Source organism: Cavia porcellus, unplaced genomic scaffold (genome assembly GCF_034190915.1).
Source record: "Cavia porcellus strain 051 isolate PalLab524CR breed Dunkin Hartley unplaced genomic scaffold, mCavPor4.1 scaffold_23, whole genome shotgun sequence".
NCBI classification, from domain to species: Eukaryota; Metazoa; Chordata; class Mammalia; order Rodentia; family Caviidae; genus Cavia; species Cavia porcellus.
This window is the reverse complement of record NW_026947506.1, coordinates 52071256-52094277: the sequence shown is the minus strand read 5'-3', so window position 1 is coordinate 52094277 and position 23022 is coordinate 52071256. Positions and strand designations below refer to the sequence as shown.

At 38.5% G+C, this 23022-nt stretch overlaps 1 long non-coding RNA gene across 1 annotated transcript in view; it reads left to right on the top strand.

The window, feature by feature from the left end:
* LOC106026689 (uncharacterized) overlaps positions 1–23022 on the top strand; it is a 71050-nt gene that overhangs the window by 32159 nt on the left and 15869 nt on the right. Inside the window, exons 3-4 of the long non-coding RNA XR_010042418.1 lie at positions 16424–16466; positions 21876–21976. This is a non-coding gene — a long non-coding RNA (uncharacterized LOC106026689). The remainder of the gene's footprint in view (positions 1–16423; positions 16467–21875; positions 21977–23022) is intronic.

Sequence of the window (23022 nt, the reverse complement as noted above, 5' to 3'; positions counted from 1 at the left end):
TGTCTGGTTTGAAGGCCGATAATGCCTTCATCATTTGGTTCTGATCACTTTAATACTATTTTGTTGTGTATGAATTAATTGTGAAGATATGGACAACTGTTTAGAAGAAAACAGGAGACCATATGATAGCCATTGATGATAACCTGTGGTCTTGCTTTGAAATCTGTGTTACTTACATTGCTTTCTTCTGTTCTGCTTTGTTCTGTTTTGTTATGTTTAGTTGTACGCTCTTTAAAAATAAAAAATAAAAAAAAGAATTTTGGAAACTTTTATGCAGTCTCTTGGGCCATGGAAAAGACCTCTGTCCATTCTGAGAAAGTGCAGACTAGGTAAGGTGATTGCTAAGGATTTTGTAGTTTGGCATGTGGGTGAAGTCTATCTGCCAGTCTTCCCCCAGAGTGTGCCCCTGAAATTGATGGGTTGGGAAGGAAGGGTTTACCTGAGCAAAGGTTTTGGTGCAAAGATAACAGAAGTCAGTGACCTGATGAATAATAGTTTTTAGAGAGGTACTAGTAATGCCTGGAGTTAGAAGTTTGTATAATGCTTGAGTACCTACATCAAAGCATTGGTACTAACTTAGCAATGATGCTTATGGCCTAATGAATTTGGAGGTTTTGATCTCTGGAAAATCCATCTCTGAGTGTTTTGATGATAGATAGTTTTGTGAATTACTTGTTGTTTTGTGGGAGGATACTGAGCTGGGGACAGGGCTCTTGGGATAGGTGGAAGAAGGTGAGAGGGGTATAGATGTTTTGTAGCTAATTTGACATGTATGACAGCAAAGGGGTTACTGTGAGAAATAAGATTTGATGTTGTTTGGTGTCCCCTGCATTGAATGACTTCTACGTGTTTTGGAAGCTGTGCTGATTCTGGTAGTTTGAGAAGGAGGGGTGCATTACGGATGGGGGCTTACTGAACATTTCTCAGACCCTGTTTCTGCCAAATGGTGGCATGGGAATGAAGGATGCTGAATGTGTATTTCAAGTCAGTTCAGATAGATAGTTATGATCTTGTCTTTGGCCAGGGTAAGGGCTTGTGTGAGGGCAGTAAATTCTGCCTTTTGTGAAGGTGTCTTTTGTGAGGTGGCAGTGGTCTTGCCTGTATTACCTTGTAACCAGTAACTATAGCATATCTTGGCCCTTTTTGTGTACATGTGGTGGTTGAGCTGCCATCGACGAAACTATGTATTGGAGGATGTAGAGAATAAAATGCTGTTAATGTGAGGTTAGGTATAGGGATCATGTACAAGACCTTGACACAATCATGGTAAGGGATCACATCAGAGTGGGGGTAAGTTGGCCAGATTGAGAGGGCTTGTATCTCAGAGAGTGATTGAGGGGTCTTGTGTGAGAATTAAGTGAACTTGTAGGCATGAAGGTGTCAATGAGGCAGGGAATGTTTCGTGTGAAAAAACTGTCATTGGGGCAACAGGGTGAATAGATTGTGATTGATTTACCTAAAATGAGCCTTTTGGCTTGTTGTGTTAATGTGGTTACTGAGGTGAGAACCCACAGATAGGATGGCCAGCCATGTACTGTGTTATCTAATTATTTTGAGAGGTATCCTACTTCTTGGAAGGAAGGTTCCTTTTTTGTGCTGAAACTCTCATAGTATTATGATGTTGAGAAGTAATTCATAGAATGAAGCATTGGGTTGGGGAGTGAGAGCTAGGGCTTTTAAAAAGGCCACTTTCAGTTTATAAAAAAGAGGAGTGTTTAAGAGTAGTGGAATTAAGAGGCCCTGGTAATAAACCTTTGGGTGCCTTGCAAAGAGGTTGGACTAGGGTAGCAAAGTTAGGGATTCAAAGTTGAAAGAAGTTTGCTAAACCCAGAAAGGATAAAGCCTGTTGTTTGGAAACTGACACCAGGTGGTTATGCAATAGGGCTTTGTGATAGGAAGTTATGGAGTGAGTAGTGGGAGTGAGGGTGAGTCCTAAGTATTTGACCTTTGGTAAGGCATTTGAACTTTGGTGAGGGACTCCCTATATCCACAGTCTGAGAGAAAGTTAAGAAGCATAACTGTATATTGGATGACTAGAGCATAAGCTGGGAACAGAGAGGTCATCCACATATTGGAGGAGATTGCTGGGCTTGAGAGTGAGTGTCATGAGATCAGCAGCAAGGGCTTAGATGAAAAGGTGAGGACTGCCTCTGAAGCCTTGGGGTAGGATTCTTTTTATGAGCTATGTAGACTGGCAGGTGTCTGGTCTGTCCATGGGACAGTGAAGAGGTCTTGGCAATCAGGTTGTATAGCGAGAGTGAAGAAAAGCATCTTTTAGATCTAGCCTAGAAAAGCATGAGGTCATTGGAGGAATATAAGACAGTATGGTGTAAGCAATTGATACTACCAGGTGAATTGCCATGATCACATTATTAATGGCTCTGAGATTTTGAACCAAGTGATAGGCCCCATTGGATTTGTGTACAGGGAGAATAGGAGTGTTGTGGGGTGAATACATAGACAAAATCATCCAAACTCTAGCATGTGCAGATTGTACTTTCCAGTTTGTCTCATGACATTTAAAATTTTTTATAGATACTAGAAATGATAAAGTCTTTAGATCGACTTTCCTCTTGCTCTTTTTACCTAAGAAGTTCACCACAACCTCCAAGTGCATTTGAAAACTGTATAATCTTTTGAACAATTGAAACATTTTAAATTTCACTCAACAATATGTCATGGTTTACTCAGATTTAAAAGTAATGACTTTTTGTGCAGATTTTGGCATTGCTGCAAGAAAATGGAGCAAGTGAACCTGGGCTCTGTTACAAAACCTGCTCTGCATTGAGAGGAAATCATGGGGTTCCATGCCAGGAGAAAGTTACCAACATCTTTGGAGGGCCCCCTTTCCTGTTCTCTATCACCAGTCCATGGTTTGTAGGAATAGGGAACAAAATTTCCCCTTACTGCATGGGTTCACATATTTCTGTGACCTGTGGGGCATTGAGGAATATTTCTATACTTTTACATTCCATATGAAGGTGAGGCTCATAATCCAGTTCCTACTTAATTGTTTTAACAAATAATAACTAAATAGGAGGTCCCACCAGTGAGGAGGTGTTTGGAGGCACACAGTTGGCATTTCCTATTTCTAATGTCTTCCACTGATTCTCCCTTTATGTGCTCTCACAACAAGATAACTCAATACTGACCCCCTATATATGTGCAAAACCATAGAATATTTTAGTTAGTATCTCCCAATCCAATTACCTGGGTAAGCTGAGTTTGCTTTTTAATTTCCTTAAGTAGCACACCCTTGTTTGTAGAATGCCTACTTTTTACCTATCAGAAAGTACATATCTCCATAAAAGCTTACTGGGAGCTGAAATTCACTTTCCCCTTTGACTTTCAATAGCTCTAAACTGGGTGCCTGGGAGATGGCCTATCATTAATGATGCTTTTGTACCATTCTCTCAGTCTGTGCCTTTTAATTGGTAAATTTATTCCATTTACAATGAGTAATAATGGGCAAACTTACTTCTGATTTTTTCTGTTTCTTAAACATCATATGCAATATTTGTTGTTCCTCATTTTTTACACTGTTGGCTTCCTTCGTGATTATTAATTATGTAATGGACTACTTGGTTACTTTCTCATTTTTTCTGTAGATTTTTAGATGGAAGTTAAGGGTAGTGTTTGGTGTTTACATCCAGTACCTTTTCAGTTTCTTGTAGAGTGAGAAAATTCATAGGAGGAGATACAGGAATAGCACTTAGATGTGAGGGCTAAATGTGTGTGTATGTGTGTGTCTGTGTGATCTTTATGGGTAAGGACATGTACCTGTGCCTCTGTAGTTACAGACAGACAGGTGCTCTCAAGGCCCACGGGATTTGACAAGGTTGTCCCTGTATGTCACTAGATGCTTCAGAATTAGAAGGCCAGGCTGGGCCAGAAGCCAGAGAGAGTGTCTGAGTCCCTGTTCTTCTGGTCAGGAAAAGGCCCAAAAGTTGCTGGGATCAAGAACACAGGGGCTGATGGGGGCAAGATTGTGATGAGGACCTCAAAGGAAGTAAGGAAAAACCTCAGAAGAACATAGCAGAGGGTAGCACCTTATGAATGCACATGATCTAGAAGACAGAATATAGATCTCTCCTAGAAATGGAGGAATCAAAATAATGGCCAAAATCCTTAAACATATCTTTATACTATGTGATGATTTGGAGGACTTGTTTCCTTTTTCTGGCCATTTTATGATCTTTTTGAAGAGGTTCATTGATTTCTTATTGCTCAAAAAGATTAGAAAAAGAAACCTTAAGTGCCCTTGACTACTTTGCATTCTGTTATTCTCTTACTTCTGCTCTCCTTATGTCAAACAAGAATTTCACCAAATTGGCATGTATCAATTCCTATCTCAGAGGTCTTAACCAATTTACACTGGGTCTTATATATTGGCTTACTCAAAAACTTACAGACTGTGTACAATGCCACATATAAACTACTTTGTTATTCAGGATAGAACTCATTCAATTAACTAATAACCTGGGCTTCTTCATTAAGTTCTTAGTGTCAGACATTGGACTCCAAACAATGCAGCATGTCAGTAGTCCTAACAGAGTATCTTCTGTCAAACAACTAATATTCTTGCAAATGTGTGTGAAAAGAAAAGAATCTTAATGGAAGTGCTGTTATTTGATAGAAGTTATGTTATTTAATAGACGTGCTGTTCCGAGAATAAAAGGACATTTTTAAACTACAGAAAAGCTTCTGAAAGCAAGAGTATTGGCAGAACAAGCCAGCATGATTCTTCTAGTAAAAGTAAAGCAAATCTTGTATTCAGCTCCTGCTTTCCTAAGTAGTGACATAAATGGTGAAATAAACAAGCCTTAGAAGAAGTGAGGCATCACACATAGGAAAGAAGTGGAATCAGTGAAACACGTAATGCTGGGGACTGGGTGGGTTTCCGGTTGGGCAGACCACTGGCGTATTTAAAGAGGAAAAGCAAAGGAAAATTAACATTTGTTTATGTTTATACTGTGAATTGTTCAGTAAGCTGATTTCCTGCACAAGTGTAGGAGGTAGCCTTTTCTGAAACTATTTGCTGTAGACAGCATGCTGTCAGAGTTCTTAGGCAGGCAGAGAAAACCAGGGGACTTAACAACACACTTCTGTCCCCACCTGTTGGTAATCTGAGGATTGTGGGTAATTGGTACGTATACATAACACATCTCAATTCTTTCTTTTCCTCTATTCCCATTGACTCCCATATTTGCTAGCCTCAGATTCATTTTCCCATAAGTCCTTATAAACTTAGTTATCATACAAATTAAAGGCAAATAGGCCAAAAACATAAAATGGGGCATGGCAGTCATAATAAATAAAATTACACTTTTTAATATTTTGCCCATGCTGCATTGGACAAGTTTTTCTTTCACTTTTAGCTTTTGCCTTTCTTTTTCACTGTATTCAAATGTTGAATTTCTGATATAAGAGAGACAAAAGATATTTAAGCTTGTGTGTCTGATTCACTTTACCTAACATTATTGTCTCAAGCTGTCTTGATTTTCCTGCAAATGACTTGAGTTTATCTTTCTTTATGGAAAGAATCCATTGTGTACAGATACCACATTTTCTTTTTTAAAATTTTATTTAAAGAGACAGAAAGCAAAATAGGAAAAAGGGTAGTAATAATACAGAATTTCAAAAAAGTCAGTAAGAAGTCATTGGTTAATAAATTACGTATTTTCCTCTTGGAAATAGTTATTCAAGTTACAAAATTAAGGCATACAAAGTGGCCATTTAAACAGTGAGACTGAAAACAGTTCTGCTCAACAATTCAACAAAAACTTAGTAATAAGGTTATCAACCCTACAAACTTAAACATACCTGCAGTTATATGCTTTAGAGCACTTTCTTTTCCTTTCTTTTTTACAATAGCAATTATACATTTTTGGTTTTATTGCCCTACAGTTCCTATTTCTTTTTACACTAGAGACTCAATGTGACATTTATAAATATGAGTCTTATTTATTTCACTTATGAGGATAGTCTCAAGTTGTCTCCATTTACCTGTGAAGGTCTCAAAATCATACTTTTATATAGTTGAGTAATAATCCATTATATAAAAATATCACATCTTTTTCATCCACTCTGTGGATTATGGGCATCTTGGATATTTCTAAGATTTAGCTATTACAAATTGGGCTGCTAGGACCATGGGTGTACATATATCACTGTGACATGACCTTTTTAATTTTTCTGGGAAAATGCCCAGCAGGGGAATAGCTGGATTGAATGGAACTTCCACTGCTAGAATTTGAGGAAGCTGCATACTGATTTCCACAGTGGTTGCACCAGACTTCACTCCCACCAACAGTGGAGAAATGTTCCTTTTTCCCTGCATCCTCGCCAACATTTCTTACCAGTTGTTTTCTTGATGGCAGCCATTCTTTACAGGGTGAGATGAAATCTCAAGGCTGTTTTAATTTGCATTTCTCGAATGACCAGTGATGTGGAACATTTCTTCATATATTTATGTGCCTTTTGTATATCTTTATCTGAGAACTGTGTGTTCATCTCTGATGCCCATTTATGGAGAGGGTCTTTGAATTTGGGGCTTGCAGTTTTTCAGTTTTTTGTATGTTCTGGATATAAGTCCTTTGAGGAATTGTTGGCTAAAGTTCTTTGCCATTCTGTGGGTTTTCTTTTCACCTTGTTGGTGATTTCTTTTAAAATGCAAACACTTTTTAGTAACATGAGATGCCAGTTCTTGCTTCTTTGAAGTAATGCATGTGTGGTTTGCATTTTGTTCATGATTCTCTCCCAACCCCTATGTCTTCAAGGTTTATACCAACGTAGTCCTCCAGTAGATTTAGTGTTTCTGTTTTAATATTTAGATCCTTGATCCATTTTCACTTTGGTGTATGGTGATTGGCATGGGTCTATTTTTAGTCTTTGTCATGTGGGAAGCCAGTTTTTATATACCATTTATTAAAAAGGCTATCTTTTTTTCCCAGTGAATTTAGCCCCTTTATCAAGTATAAGATGGCTGAGTGTTTTAGTAGTTGTGTTTGTATTTTCTAATATGTTCCATTGATGCTCAGGTCTATTTCTTTGTCAGTACCATGCTGATTTTATCACTGTGGCTTTGTTGTACAGCTTCAAGTCAGGAATTGAGGTGCCTCCTGTCTAATCTTTGTTGCCCAGAATTGCCTTTGCTATTTTAGGTTTCTTCTGTTTCCAGATGAATTTTAGGAATATTTTCTCTAGATCTGTAAGATATGTTAATGGTATTTTGATTGGGATTGCCTTAAATGTGTATAACAGTTTTGGGAGCATGGCCATTTTTCACAATGTTGATTCTTCCTAACCAAAGCAAGGAATATCCTTCCATTTCCTAATATCTTCTTCAATCTCCTTTTTTAGCATAGCATAATTTTCAGCATGTATGTCTTTTACATTCTTCATTAGGTTGATTCGTAGGTGTTTCATTTTTTAGATGCTATTGTGAAAGGGGATATTTCCATAATTTCTCTCTCACGGAGTTTTTTGTTTGTGCACAGGAATGCTATTGATTTTTGAGTGTTGACTTTGTATCTAGCTATGACGCTGAATTTTTTTATTACCTCTAGCAGTCTTTTAATCGAGTGTTTGGGGTCTTCTATGTAGAGTATCATGCCATCTGAAATAATGATAACTTTACTTCTTTATTTCCTATTTTTATTCTTTTTGTTTCTTCCTCTTGTCTAATTACTCTGGCTAATATTTCGAGCACTATATTGAATATAAGTGGTGGTAGTGGACATCCTTGTCTTGTTCCTGATTTTAGAGTGATGGCTTTCAGGTTTTGTTCATTTAGTGTAATATTGGCTGTTGGTTTGTCATAGATGGCCTTTATGAGATTGAGGTACATACTGTGTATTCCAAATTTCTGTAGGGTTTTTATCATGAAAAGGTGTTGGACTTTATTGAAAGCTGTTTCTGGATCTATTCAGATGATTATGTGATTTTTATTTTTGGCTCTGTTGATGTGGTGTATTACATGTATTGTCCTTAAATCTTCTCTAAATTTGTTAAAGAATTCAGCTGTGAATCCATCAGAGCCTTTTCTTTGTTGACCTTTTCTTTGTTAGTAAGTTTTTAATCGCATTTTTAATTTCATTAGCCGATATTGGGTTGTTCAAAATTGGCACATCTTGTTTATTGAGCTTTGTTAGTTCATATGTTCCTAGAAATCTGTCCATTTCTTTTTGTTTTCTACCCTATGCGAGTAAAGATTTTCCAAATAGGTGTTCGTGATCTTTTGAATTTCCATGGGATGTGTAATGACTTCCTTCTTTTCAGTCCTTATTGTGTGGATTTGAGATGTTTCTTTCTTTTTCTTGATAAAGTTGGTCAAGGGTTTATCAACTTTGTTTATTCTCTCAAAAACCAGCTCTTTGATTCATTAAATCTCTGTATATTTTTAGTTTCAATTGCATTAATTTCTGCTCTAATTTTTACAAGTTCCTCTGTTCTGTGAACATGGTGTTTGTCTTGCTCTTGTGTTTCTAGAAGCTGAGATGTAGCATGAGGTTTTTTATTTGTGTGTGTTCCATTTTCTTTATATGACTATTTATTGCTGTATATTTCCCTCTTAGGACCACTTTCATTGTGTCCCATAGGTTACACTATGTTGTGTCTGCATTTTCATTGTATTGTAGGTTTTGTTTTATTTCTTTTTTAATTTCATCTGTAAGCCACTGGTTATTCAGAAGTTTGTCATTTAATTTCCATTTATTTATGCAGGTGTTGCAGGTTTTTTTTTTTCATCGAGTTCCTATTTTAGTGCGCTACGATCAGATATTATGCATGTGTTAATTTCACTTACTTTGCATTTAGTTAAGAATGCTTTATGAGTTAATATTTGGTCTGTTTTGGAGAATTTCCCATGTGCAGCTGAGAAGAATGTATACTCTTGATGTGGTTGGCTGGAAGACTCTGTAACATCCACTAAGTCCATTTGCTCACAGGTATGATTCAGTTCTGTTGTTTCTTTGGTGACTTTTTGTCTAGTTGAGCTATCTCTTTGTGACAGTGGGGTGTTAAGATCTCCTTTTACAATTGTGTTCTTGTGCATTTGGTTTTTCATGTCCGCTAGTGTTTGTCTTATATAGTTGGGTCCTCCTGTATTTGGTGTGTATATTTTAATATTTGTTAGTTTTAGACTTGTTGTTTTCCACTTACAATTATGTGGTGGCATATTACTAAGATTTTGTTGGATTGTTGAACAGAACTGTTTGCTGCAGTCTCGTTTGAATTCCCACTTCATATGTTCCACTTTTGTATCTTGAACAACTATTTGTAAGAAGATAGTATGTAAAAATCAACTTGTGATTTCTTGTTGTTTCTGTTTATCTTTAAACGTATGTATTATTTCTACCCATTTGCTGTTTAGTTTAGGCTTACTTTAAATAAAATATAAAAACAATTATGTCGTGGATTTCTTTATTTCTTTTAACGATTTTTGATTTGAAGTTCACTTTGTCTGCAAACACAATAGCTACCCTTGCCTTTTTCTGGCTTCCTGTTTCATGGAATACTGTTTTCCATCCTTTGATGTTTAACCTATGAGTTTCTTTTTGAGTCAGTTGTGTTTTCTTGTACAGCATATTGTGGGATCCTGTTTCTTGATTCATTCTGTCGTTATGTTTGTTTTGACTGGTGAATTGAGCCCAATTATATTTATGGATATCACTAATATATCAAGACCAGTCTAAGCTAGCCACATGGGAGACCCTGTCCCAAACAAAAAGCAAACAAAACTTGGCTTATGATTCCCTTTAAATTCCCTTTAAAATTTCAGCTCCTTCTGAGTGACATAGGTAGGTTAAAAATAAAGAACTAGATGCTAAGTATAGTAGATTGAAACTTGGCCACTATTTTGCTTCAATTTTTGAGTAATACTTTAATATATTAAAATTTTCTAGTGAAACATTTGCTTTTCTTGGTGAGTAATCACCTACACAAGGTATGATTTTTTTCAATGGCTACCACAGCAAATTAGCCATAAACTGGATGCCTAAAAAGAAAAATTTTATTCTCCTGCAATCAGCAGGCCAGAGTCCTTTGTGCACCAAGGGACAATTCCTTGCAGGCCTGTCCTAGCATTCGCTGGTGTCCTCGGCTCATGGGCACATCACTCCAAGCTTTGCCCCCCATTCACATGACAGTCTCGGTTCTGAGGACACTTGTCACCATGCTCAGAGCAGGCTGCTCCTCTGTGCTCCCCTTCTTTTCTGGCCTCTCTCCCCTCTGAGGTGCAGTCTCACAGCTATAACCGCCCTCCTCTTCTCAAACTTCTGACTGCTTTCACCTCTGCGTCTCTGATCTGAACTTGAACAGTGGGTCCCAGTTTCTTGTGGCTGCAGCCTGTCTCTTTCAAAGGAAGCTTAGCCTCCCCAGGGGCCACTTCTGTCTCCATTGTGCTTGCAACAGAAATTTCCTTGTTCTGAGCCTTGCTGGCTTTCTTAAATCCTCCTGAGTCATTTCACAGCACATGCCAATTCTCCTCCTAGTGCGGGGCATCCTGACTTACAAAGATAGGTCAGGATTATCCAGGTCGTATACTTTTCAAAGTCTCCCTGATATTTTGGCTGAGTCCAAACTAGTGAGATCATCATGCTGTGTTTCTGTCCGTGGAAACTGAGTCTGACTGGACTTCCTAACTGCCACTTCCTATTTTTGTAGTCACAATTTGCAAGAGAAACAATGCAGCACACATAATTTATAGGACTGCCTTATAATATTCACCCTGAGTCAACTGCAACAGAGTACAGGAAATCTGTTCACATACTAGCAACCCAGAGAACAGAGCTGAGGGCCTAAATGTGCAGGTGCCTTGGGGACCTGATGCACACTTTCAGATTTGGTACTGGAAACTGTGTGTCAAGAGAAAGGGACACGTGTGTTGAGTTGCAAGGGAGTCCACAGCATGGCCACTGCCACTGAGGTTCCACGGATGTGTACAGTTGATTTCTGGCCTAGAGCTAGAGGTCCTGATAAGTCCTACAGCTGTCAAAATTTTGCCCACCCCACTGAGGGCAGGGGCAGACTGAGGCGACAGAGAGCAGTCAGCTTGGCCTTGTTCCAGTGGGTCCTTGGCTCTTTTCAGCCTGTGCAACTCTTTTCACTCTGTCCTTGGCCTATCACTAAGATGACAGTGCCAGTCCCTGGGGTGGCCCTGCATGCTGCCATGGGCAGAGAGAGAGAAAGGATAATAGACTGCCCAAAAAGCCAACTGCATAGTTGTTTGAAGGAGCTGCTTGCTATGGAGACAAAACAAATGTGAGGCTGAAGAGTAAGGGTCCTCGAGCCACTGGGGTGGAGGTCTGGGGGGATCGGGGCAGAGGAGAGTCACTGGTGGAAGTACAGGGAGCACCAGACAGGGGCCTGGTAGGGGCAGTGCTGCTGTCCTGTGGTCTGAGCAGCTGTCTAGGGGAGGCTGGTGGTAGGCGGGCAGCACACTGTGGGATGATTTGCTGGCCAGGGTGAGGACAAGGGAAGAGGAGCAGTCATGGCCTGACCTAGCCCAAGTTGGCTGGCCTGAGACCTGGACCATGTCACAGTATGAACACTTTGGAGCAAGTGCCAGCAGAAACAGGCTCGAATGTAGGAAACCCAGAAAAAAACACAGAGTAGTGTGGGGGACAGCAGTGGTCAGCAGCGAGCAGCCCAATGTGGGGATCTGCAAAGCAGGAACAACAGCCTGCCCTGCCCACTTAAACACAGAGGACAGCCAGGGATCTAGCTCAATGGCATAAGCACCTGCCTGGCATGTGCTAGTTTATGTGTTCGATCCCCATACCAGAAAAATGAGGACAGTCAGAAGATTGAATCAGAGCCTATAGGCCTGACCTCAGCTCTCACCGGGTCTCAGGTCACTATAGCTTGGAACATCCCTGAGTGAAGGACAGGCCATGAGGACTGCAGGGAAAAGCATAGCCATGGCCCGTGCCCTCCACCCTCCAGGTAGACAGTAGCAGGAGGTGGAGGATGCCTTGCAGCCCAGGAAAGCACAGAGGGCGGGGGTTGCAACTTTAGGGAGGGTGGTCAGTGGGACACCTCACAGGGAGGGGCCAATGGCAGCAGCATCTGCTCACCTGGGCCTGGTCCCTGAGGCAGGAGCAGCCACCGGCTGTGGCCCGAGGTGACCTGGATGCATCTTCCTGCCTCATGCCTTCCTCTGAGTGCAGTTCTACTTTTTAATTTTTTTTATTTTAAAGAGATTAAGAAAAAAGAGGACATAACAAAGCAGATCAGAACAGAACAATGTAAGCAACACAGTATTTCACCACAAGCCACCCATAATTAACAGTATGTACCATAATGTCTCTTTTCTTGAAATAGTTGAGCATAAATTCATATACAATAGTATCAAACAACAAAATATTATAAAACCATTCAAGAGAATCATAGTATTACAAGGCATTTAGAATCAAATAACAGAGAATGAACAATGGATATACTATGTTATCTCATTTTCCATAGAAAATTTGTTTATACTATCACACGTAATAAAATCCAATAAGAGACAGTATGATAGAACCAATGGAAACAGAAGAACAAAAGCATGGTAGGACTTCAGAGTAAGATAATATTAAATCAGCACTAGTCTTGTTTTCTTCAAAATGTCTTATTTTCTTCAAAATAGCTGTTCATATCATATCAGATAATAAAATCAAACAAACCAGGATAAACCATTCCAGCTAATGAATGCAAACATTATAAGGAATGTTATACGTAAACTCTTATGTACTCTTTACCATTTCTTATACTAGGGAGACTATACGGTATCTATACATGTGAGTTTGATTTAGTTCGCTGATGAGTATGGTCTCAAGTTATGTCCATTTATTTATAAATGTCTCAATGTGGTCATTCTTTATAGCTGAGTAGTAATCCATTGTATAAAAATACCACAACTTTTTAATTCATTCCACAGTTGTTGGACACTTAGGTTGTTTCCAACATATAGCTATTACAAATTGTGCTGCTATTAAACATGGGTGCACATATAGCACTGTGGTAGTATGTTTTCAGTTCTTCTGGGAATATGCCTAGAAGTGGAATCGCTGGAATAAAGGGGACTTCCAATCATAGCTTTTAGAGAAATCTCCAGACTGGCCTCCACAACGGTTGCACCAGTCTACACTCCCACCAACAGTGCAGGAGAGTTCCTTTTTCCCCACAGACTCTCCAGCATTTGTTGTTGGTAATTTTCTTGATCCTGGCCATTCTTTCTCGAGTGAGATAGAATCTCAGTGTTGTTTTAATTTGCATTTCTCTAATGGCCAATAATGATGAACATTTTTTTCATGTATTTGTGATTTGTATTTCTGCATCTGATAACTGTGTATTCATCTCAGATGCCCATTTTTGAATTGGGTCTTTGTATTTTTGGCGTCTTAATGCTTTATGTTTTAGACAGAAGTCCTTTGTCTGATGGACAGTTCACTAAGATTTTTTCCCAGTTTGTGGGTTTTCTTTTTACTATGTTGAAGATTTCTTTTGACATGCAGAAACCTTTTAATACAATATGATCCCAGTTATTGATTCTGGGAAGTATTTCCCATGTGGTTTGGTTCCTGTTCATGAATTCTCTACCTACCCCTATGTCTTCAAGATTTTTACCTAATTTGTCTTCCAATTGATTTAGTGTTTCTGTTTTTAATATTCAGATCTTTGATCTATTTAGGTTTTAGTTTAGTATATGGTGATAGGCAGGGGTCTAGTTTTATTTTTTCACGTATGGAGAGCCAGTTTTTCCAACACCATTTCTTAAAGAGACTCGTTCTTCCAGTGAACAGGTTGAGTCCTTTATCAAAGGTAAGGGGGTTGAGTGTGTTTGTAGTTGTAGTTGTATCTTCTAATTATTCCATTGATCTTTAGATCTGTTTTTATTCCAGTATCATCTTGATTTTGTTAAAATGGCTTTGTAGTATAACTTTAAGTCAGAGATTGTGATGCCTCCTGCCTTGCCTTTGCTGCTTAGAATTACCTTTGCTATTCTAGGTCTCTTTCCATTCCAGATGAATTTTAGGAGTGATTTCTCTAGATCTATGAGGTATGTTGTTGGTATTTTCACTGAGATTGAATATGTATAACAGTTTTGGACGAATGGCTATTTTCACAATATTTATTCTTCTTATCCATGAACAAGTGATATCTTTCTATATTCTGAGATCCTCTTCAATTTCTTTTTCAGGGTATTATAATTTTCCCTGTATAGATGTTTACTTCTTTGGTGAGATTATTTCCTAAGCATTTCAGTTTTTTGGTTGCTATTGTGAAGGGAGTGGCTTCACTTATCTCAGTGATTTTGTTGTTAGTGTATAGTGTATATGCTATTGATTTTGAGTATTCACTTTGTTTCCAGCTACATTGCTAAATTTATTTATTATATCTAGGCGTCTTTCAATGGATTTAGGGGGTCTTCTATGTAGAGTATCATGTCATCTGCATATAATGGTAATTTCACTTCCTCTTTTCCTATCTTTACCCCTTTTATTACTCTCTCTCTTGTCTAATTGCTCTGGCCCATATTTCTAGTACTATGCTGAATAGGAGCAGTGATGACAGACATCCTTGCCTTGTGCCTGATTTTACGGGAAAGGCCTTCAATTTTTGGCTATTTAATATGATGCCAGCTGTTGGTTTTTCATATATGGCCTTTATCATATTGAGGTAAAGACCATCTTTTCCAGTTTACTGTAAGGTTCTTATCATGAGTGAGTGTTGGACCTTATCAAAAGCTTTTTCTGCATCTATAGAAATGATCATGTGATTCTTACTTTTGACTTTATTGATATGGTGGATTACATTTATTGATTTATGTATGTTGAACCATCCCTGCATGTCTTGAATGAATCCCACTTGATCATGGTGTATAATCTTCTTGATGATTTGCTGAATCCTGTTTGCCAATATTTTATTGAGGATTTTTGCATCTGTGTTCATTAGGGAAATTGGCCTGTAGTTTTGTTAGTTGGGTCTTTGTCATTTTTGGTACTAGAGTAATATTCGCTTCCAGGAATGACTCAGGCAGGATTGCTGCCCTTTCAGTTTCATTGAAGAGTTTGAGGAGTGTCGGCATTAAGTCTTCTTTGTAATTCTTGTAGAATTCTGCAGTGAATTCATCTGGGCCTTGGCTCTTCTTTGTAGGTAATGATGTGTGGGAATATTATGCAGTTGTCAAGAGAGACATTTTTCATTTCTTCCTTTTTTTAAAGACAGTTTCTTGCTGTGTCACCCATCACATGCTGAGTGTTTTTTATACACCCCTCTTTTGAGAAAGTGCTGACTGTACATGAGAGGGAGAGCAGTTTGTTATATGAGATCCTGGTGTTGCCCAATAGATGGGGAGATGATCTCTCCAATGAAAGGGGAACCTTCTGTGATAGACAGGGCGATACATTTGTTTCCTACTTTCCCATACACTCTAGGTTTTCTACAGTGGTCCATATTGTTAATTTAAAATACAAACAGAAAAAGTAGCCATGTGATAGCAGCATCCTCAAAATAGAGTTTGAAAATACTGTTTCTTTTCTTTAGTTGGGTCTTTCTCAGGTTTTGGTCCTAGAGTAATATTTGCTTCCAGGAATGACTTAGGAAGAATTGCTTCCCTTTCTTTTTTTAAATCCTATTTAAAAGGAAAAAGAGAAAAAACAAAGCAGTGTAAGGGCACAAGTAATACAGAACTACAAAAAAAGTAAGAAATCACCAGTTAAAAGATTACACATTATCGTCTTAGAGATAGTTGCTCAAAGTCACAGTATCAAAGCATACAAAGTGAACATTCAAACAGAGAGACTGCAAACAGTTGTGTTCAATGATCCAACCAAAAACATTAATATGGTCAGCTATTTAACACCCCTAAACACACTTGCAGTTGCATCCTTTAGTGCACTTTTTTTCCCTCTCTTTTTTACAACAAAATTTACACATTTTGGGTTTTATTACTCCTTAGTTCTTATTACCTTTTTTGGAAGAGAATAAAGTCAAATATGGCAAAACAAAGCTGTCAGTCATAACCAAGGATAGACATAGTACATGATGTAAGAACAGAGTACAAGGTTATCAACAATGGTTACCATAATGTCTCTTGTTTCCTTAAAAAGAATTGTCTATCTCATTAGGTATTATAAAGTTGAACTAAACAGTAGAGAACAAGACCAATAAAACTTAAACATTGTAAACATTACAGGACTTCCAAAGGAGACAATAGTCAAACCAGAATGGGCATCTTAGTGAATCTTACTGCCTTCAAAGTAGTTGCCTATACCCCCAAACTTGATACTATCATACAGAATGGAACAGAGTCTAATCAGTCAAAACAAGATAGTGGGAGTATTACAGGACTTCAAAACAAGTTAGAATTGCTTCCCTTTCAATTTCATTGAAGAGTTTGAGGAGTATTGGCACTAATTCTTCTTTGTATTTCTTGTAGAATTCTGCAATGAATCCATCTGGGCATAAGCTCTTCTTTGTAGGTAAGGACTTAATTACATTTTCAATTCCATTAATAGAGATTGGATTATTCAGCAGTTTTCCATCTTCTTGACCCAGCTTTGGTACGTCATATGTTTCTAGGAATGTGTCCATTTCTTCTGTGTTAGCAAACTTATGAGAATCGAGGTTTTTGAAATAGATGTTGATGACCTTCTGTATTTCCACTGAGTCTGTAGTGATTTCATCTTTTTCATTCCTTATTGCATGAATGTGAGCCTTTTCTTTCCTTTTAAAAATTTGGTTGGCTACCTGACTTGAACCCCAGTATTGCTCTCCCCATCTTGTTCTGTCTGATTATTATATATTCTATTTTGTTTGATAGTATCAAATTTGAGGGTATAGGCAATCACTTTGAAGGCAATAAGATATACTATGATGCCCAATATGGATTGACTATCATCCTTTTTTTTTTAAGTCCTGTAAGGTCCTCAGTGTAGATTTTATTGGTTTTGTTCTGTACTGTTTTGATCAATTCTATTATACCTGATGATATAGACAACTCAATATAAAATAGCAAGAGGCACAATGGTAACCACTTTTGATCACGTGGTATTCTATTTTTGCATCACCCTTCTGTTCTGACTCTTTTGCTTAGTCACATTTGTTTCTATTCTCTTCAAAAAAGTAATAAGAACCATGAGAATAATAAAACCCTAAAAGTCTAATTGTTACTGTAAAAAAGAGAGGAAAGTAAGGTGGACTAAGGGATATAACCGCAGGTATGTTTGAGAGTGTAGGATGGAAAACCATATAACTGAGCTTTTGTTGGATCATTGAATGGAACTGTCTCCAATTTCACTGTATGAATGTTCACTTTATATGCTTTAATTTAGTGATATGGACAACTGTTTATGGGAAGATAATGTGTAGCCTGTTAACTGGTGATTTCATACTGTACATATTTTTTTCTAGAAATACTGTATTATTTGTACCCTTTTACTGCATTGTTTTTTATGTCCCCCTTTTCTTCTCTCTTTAAATAAAAATAAAAAATAAAATAAAATAAAAGTTTTTTGTCTAGGGGCTTACAATTTTATTTATTGCTTCAAAGAACCAATTCATTCATTATTTGGATTGATTTCTTAGTCTCTATTGTATTAATTTCTGCTCTGATTTTTATAACTTTCTCATTTCTTCTGGCTTTGGACTTCACTTGCTCTTCTTTTGCTAGATGTTTGAGGTATAGCATCAGGTTGTTTATTTGTATTCATTCTGTTTTCTTGATGTGGGAACTCTGCAATAAATGTTCCTCTGAGGACTGTTTTCATTGTATCCCACAGGTTCCAGTAAGATGTATTTGTATTTTTGTTTGCTTGGAGATGTTGTTTAATTTCTTCTTTAATTTCCCCTGGGACCCACTGATTGCTTAAGAGTGTATTGTTCAAGTTCCATATGTTTGTGTGGGTTTTCCAGTTTCTTTTATCATTAATTTCTAGTTTCATGGCACTATGATCTGATAACATGCAGGGGACAATTTCAACTCTTTTGCATTTATTTAAATATGTTGTGAGGGTTACTATATGATCTATTTTAGAGAACATTCCATGTACTGCTGAGAAGAATGTGTATTCTGATGTTGTTGGATTGAACACTCTGTATGTCTATCAAGTCCATTTGTTCACAGGTGTGATTCAGTTCTGTTATTTCTTTGCTGATTTTCTGTCTGGTTGATATGTCCCTTCATGTCAATGGTGTGTTGATGTCTCCTGTTATAATTGTGTTGTTCCTAACTTGATTTTTCATTTCTATTAATACTTGCTTTGTATAACTGGGTGCTCTGGCATTTGGTACATATATATTTAAGATTGTTATCTCTTCCTCTTGAAGTTTTCCCCTAACCACTATGTAGCAACCTTCTTTATCTCTTAAGATCACTCTTTGTTTGAAGCTCACATTGTCTGCAAACAGAATAGTTACCACTGCTTTTTTTTCATTTCCTGTTGCATGAAGTATTGTTTTCTATCCTTTGACTTTCAGTCTGTGAGTTTCCTTTTGGGTTAGATGGGTTTCTTATAGACAGCATGTGGTTGGATGTTGTTTCTTGATCCATTCTGCCAATCTGTTTCTTTTAATTGGTGAATTGAGACCATTTACATTAATGGTTATAACTGTTATATACTGGTTTATTGTTAACATGTTATCTTTCTGCTGTTGCAACTTTATCTTTCTATTCTGTTTGTCTGCCTTGCTTAATGGTTTTTTCCTATGTGTATCTAAACTGTCTATCAGTATTCTTTGCAGGGTTGGTGTGTTGATCATGAAGTTCTTTATCTGCTCTTTGTCATGGAAGTATATTATTTCTCCATCCATTTTTCAGGACAGTTTTTCAGGGTACATCAGTCTAGGGTAGAAATCATTTTCCTTTAGGATCTAAAATACTTCACTCCATGCTCTTTTTTACTTCATTGTTTTTGTTGAGAAGTCTGCTGTGATTCTGATAGGTTTTCCTTTATAGGTGATCTGTCTTTTCTCTCTAACAGCCTTTAATATTCTGTTCTTATGTTGGATTTCTCGGATGGTGATTATGATATGTCTTGGTATGGCTGTATTTTGGTTATGGCTATTTGGGTTTCTATATGCTTCCTTAATCCATATGTCAGTTTCCATTCTCATGTTTGGGAAATTTTCAGGTATTACATCCATAAATAGCCTCTTGATATCATTTGTGTTATTCCCTTTTCATTTATCCCTATCAATCTTGTTGTTTTTATTTGCATCACCTTGCAGCTGTTGAATTGTTATTTCCTGATTCTGTGTTAGTTTTAAAAGATTTTTCTTTTCCTGTTCACTAGCTGCAATCTTGTCTTTAAGGTCTGAAATTCTATCTTCACTTTTGTTGAGGCAGTTTTGACAACTTTCAATGGAATTTTTGATTTCCTGTATATATCTTTGAATCTGCTTCATATATTCTGTTTGTTTCTTATATTGTTCATCCAGGGATTCTATCATTTTGTTTTGTTCCTCTATCTTTTTAACTGTGTCTTTTTTAGATGTGTTCAGCATCTCGTTCATTACTTTTATCATTTCTTCTTTTACCTGGGAGATTATTTCTAGTTTGAATTCCTTTAAAGCTTCCCAGAGTTGCTTCTTTATTTCAGTAGCTATTATTTCATGTATTTCAGGTGTATGGCATATGTTTTCTTCTATGTACATGGCTCCTAGTCTTTCTTGGGATGGGCTGGAGGTTTGAGATTGCATTTTGTTCTTTCATTATGGCATGTTCCTATATTTTCCTGTTTCAAATGTTGTTCCAAGGCTTCCCCTGGGCATATTGGAAAACATCTCCTATGCCCTCGGCTCCTGAGACTGAATGGAGGTTGCAGATCGTGGTCCACTCAGGCCCACAGGACCTCCCATGCCACCTCCAGAGTTCCAGGAGGCTGGGCAGACGCGTAACCACTGTGGATGATGGTCCAAAGTTTTCCCTGGGCAAGGACCAATGCACTGGTACTCACTTCATGTGCTCTCAACTCCCTTGATTGATGAAGGTCTCTGGGAGTAATCTAGTTGAGCCGCAAAACCTCCCAAGCCTAGTCTAATAAGGCTGGAAGCTGGGTGGGTTCTTGACCATTGGGATCTTAAATTCTCCTCAGACTCGAGATGGTGAGCAGGAACTCATCCCTGCTGGCAGCCCAGTTCCCTCTTTCTGCAGCCCAGTTGCTGGGATTGAAAGGTCACTTGGCATGGCCCAGGCAGGACTGAAACCTGCAGAGTAGAATCTACTGTGGCTGGAATCAGGGTGCATCGTTGATCACTGGAATTGATGATCTTAAACTCTCCCAGGGCTTGGGATGGTGATCAGGAACTTACCCCCACAAGCAGCCCAGTTCACTCCTCCCCCGAGTGCAGTTCTGAGAGGGTGATGTGGCCTCACATGTTCTATCAGGACTGTATGATTTCGGTGGGCTCCAGAAATCTGGTGGGATGTAGGAGATCATGCCACTGGGGACAAGAACTACTGAGATCCTGGCAAGGGTAGCAGGCCTTGCTGAAGGCTTGGCTGCAGTCATACAAAAGAAAAACAGTTGGTAAATCTGTCCTCTGAGTTATTGAGTGAAAGGAAACTAAGTCTCTTTGCTGGTTCTGAGGGCACCACTGTCCTCTGCCTTGTTGCATTAAGGAAAGGGCAGCCCCACCCCATGAGGACAGAAGGGTGAAGCTGTGGGACTCAGCTTCTGAGCCTCCTCATGGTGGCGATGTTGCTCCTCTTCCCTAGCAACTTCTTTTAAACCTTTTCTGCAGATGGGCAGTGCTCATTTGGGGCTTTTTTTTTTTTTTTTTTTTTTTTCAGTACTGGAAAACTATCCTGGGACACCCTCCTGGGGCATGTGGGCCTTTCTGTTGGAGGTGTTGACAGAAGTGAGCATTTGGTGCTGAATCTTTCTTTACAAATGGTTACCTGTGTACAGCTCTGCCAGATGGCTGCTCACCCAGGATCAGGCAGAAGGCCCTGCGGCTCAGTACCTCAAGTGACTCGCCCTATCAATAGCATTACATGGCATCATCTAGCTCCAGGATTTCTGTGACAGTATTAACACTGAAGGCATCTACTATTACGCTGTGTACCTGACTTCCACCAGGCCACCTAGAAGTATGGACAGCCTACCTTCAGTGAGTGGGCTGTGAGGCTCAGTTGTGCTCATCACTTCCCCCCTTGAGGGTCTGAACTCTGTCTTGAGTTATCTGTCCCAACTCTGGCCAGAAACCAAGCTTCCACCAGAGACAAAGGGTGGTAGGCAGTTCTGAGCAGTAACTTGGGCCCAGAGATGGCAGCTCCACAACCGGTACCACCACCCCGGATACCCTGCTGGGCCCCGAGTATCATTTGAGGTTTATTTGGCCTAATCCTAGATGCACGTGAGCCACCATATCTTCGGGGTCCTGAAACATTTCAAGTAGTTTAATGTGGCACCAAATGGACTCAAAAACTTTTATAGGTGAAGCAGCCTCTAATCCTTCATATATGCAGTGCCTGTTTTCAAGGTTACAAATGCAGACATCTACACAGATGCGCTCTGCTGCTATTATAGACCAAAGTCCAGTTTTCTTATTTTATTTTTTAGTTATCTTATTTTTTCCCAGAAAATCTCTATTTGCCAAAATATAGTTAATATATAAATAATATACATGGACTGATTTCTGGAGAGCTTCATATGCAATATATATACTGCATACCACTTGCATGAATACTCTCTTGATAGCAAAATATCTACTGATGTTTTTCTGCAAAGTGAATAGTGAAGGGTGTATGGCTGTTAAAATTTGCACTATTGACTTCACTAAATAAAAACCACGTGTTTTCAAAGCAAGGCTAAGACTTGCTTCCTTAAAATAGAGATGAGCTGGGTCCAGCACAACACTGCCTGATTCTCCATGATCCATCTCCCGAGGTCTGAAACACCCACTGAGATGCTGGCCAGAACTGTGGAGCTTTTAAGGAAAGTGAACACGAAGACCAGAAGACGCAGGGGGAAGCAAGTGAGAAAAACAGGTAACAAATGCCACAAAGTATCGAATCTGCTGCCGTTTACATACTATATCAATTCCACCTGCTGCATATTTACAGTGGAACAAGTGCTTTAAAGATGGGAACATCTTTAAAAGAACAAAGATCAAACTTTAGAAATCTCAGAACAGCACAAACTGTCTAAATCATGCAGATTATTCAGACAGACACTACTGAATACCATTCTCCCTACTCCAGCATGGTAGCATATCCCTATGAAAAATAAAATCACAGCATGATTTTGTCCATAAATAGAAACCTAGGGACCAGGTTGACAACTGACTCCAGGATCCTGAAGGTGACAAGACTCAGTATAAAAAAGTGTTATGTAATGATAATGTCCTGCATGCTTTCCAAGTATTTGGATTATACATTAATAGTGTGTATACTCAGCATAGCTGGCAAATTGATTGAAATAGCTACTCAGAGTTCAAAAACAAAACTTGTCTATAAAATACCTTTTCAAATTTCAATACAACTAAAATAGGAAGCAAATTAATTTCTAGTGTCAGACATCACAGAAAACAGACTGCCCTCAAAGGTTTAGCTGAGAGCTTTAAGTCTGTAAATGAAATCCCTGTGCTGTCAGTTTGTCCTTTTAATAATTCCATGGTTTCCCAGTTGGTCTTGCACCATCACATGTCTAACTTGGAGGAACACTACATGAAATATGCGTCCTCAGCCTGAGTGTGTAATTGTGCAGTTCAGCAGCACGTGAGATGCTATGTTCCTGGGTGTTATTTTCAATGTGATGTATATACACAGCATTTTACATAGATCTGCAGGTGTAGAAAGTCTTCATCCTTTTGGAATAGGAGCAAATGAGAAATGATAAAAACTTTTAAAAAACACAAAAACCATGGCAAAATATGTACAGCATTTACTAAAGAGGCACCACACAGATTTGAACAAATTTATGTTAATAATTTCAGCCGAGCTGGGATGACTGCTGTGGAACACGTTGAATCTAAAAGACAGAGGCACAGGCATTAGTCAAAGGTGGAGCTCCCCAGAAGGAAAGCCCCTCTTTC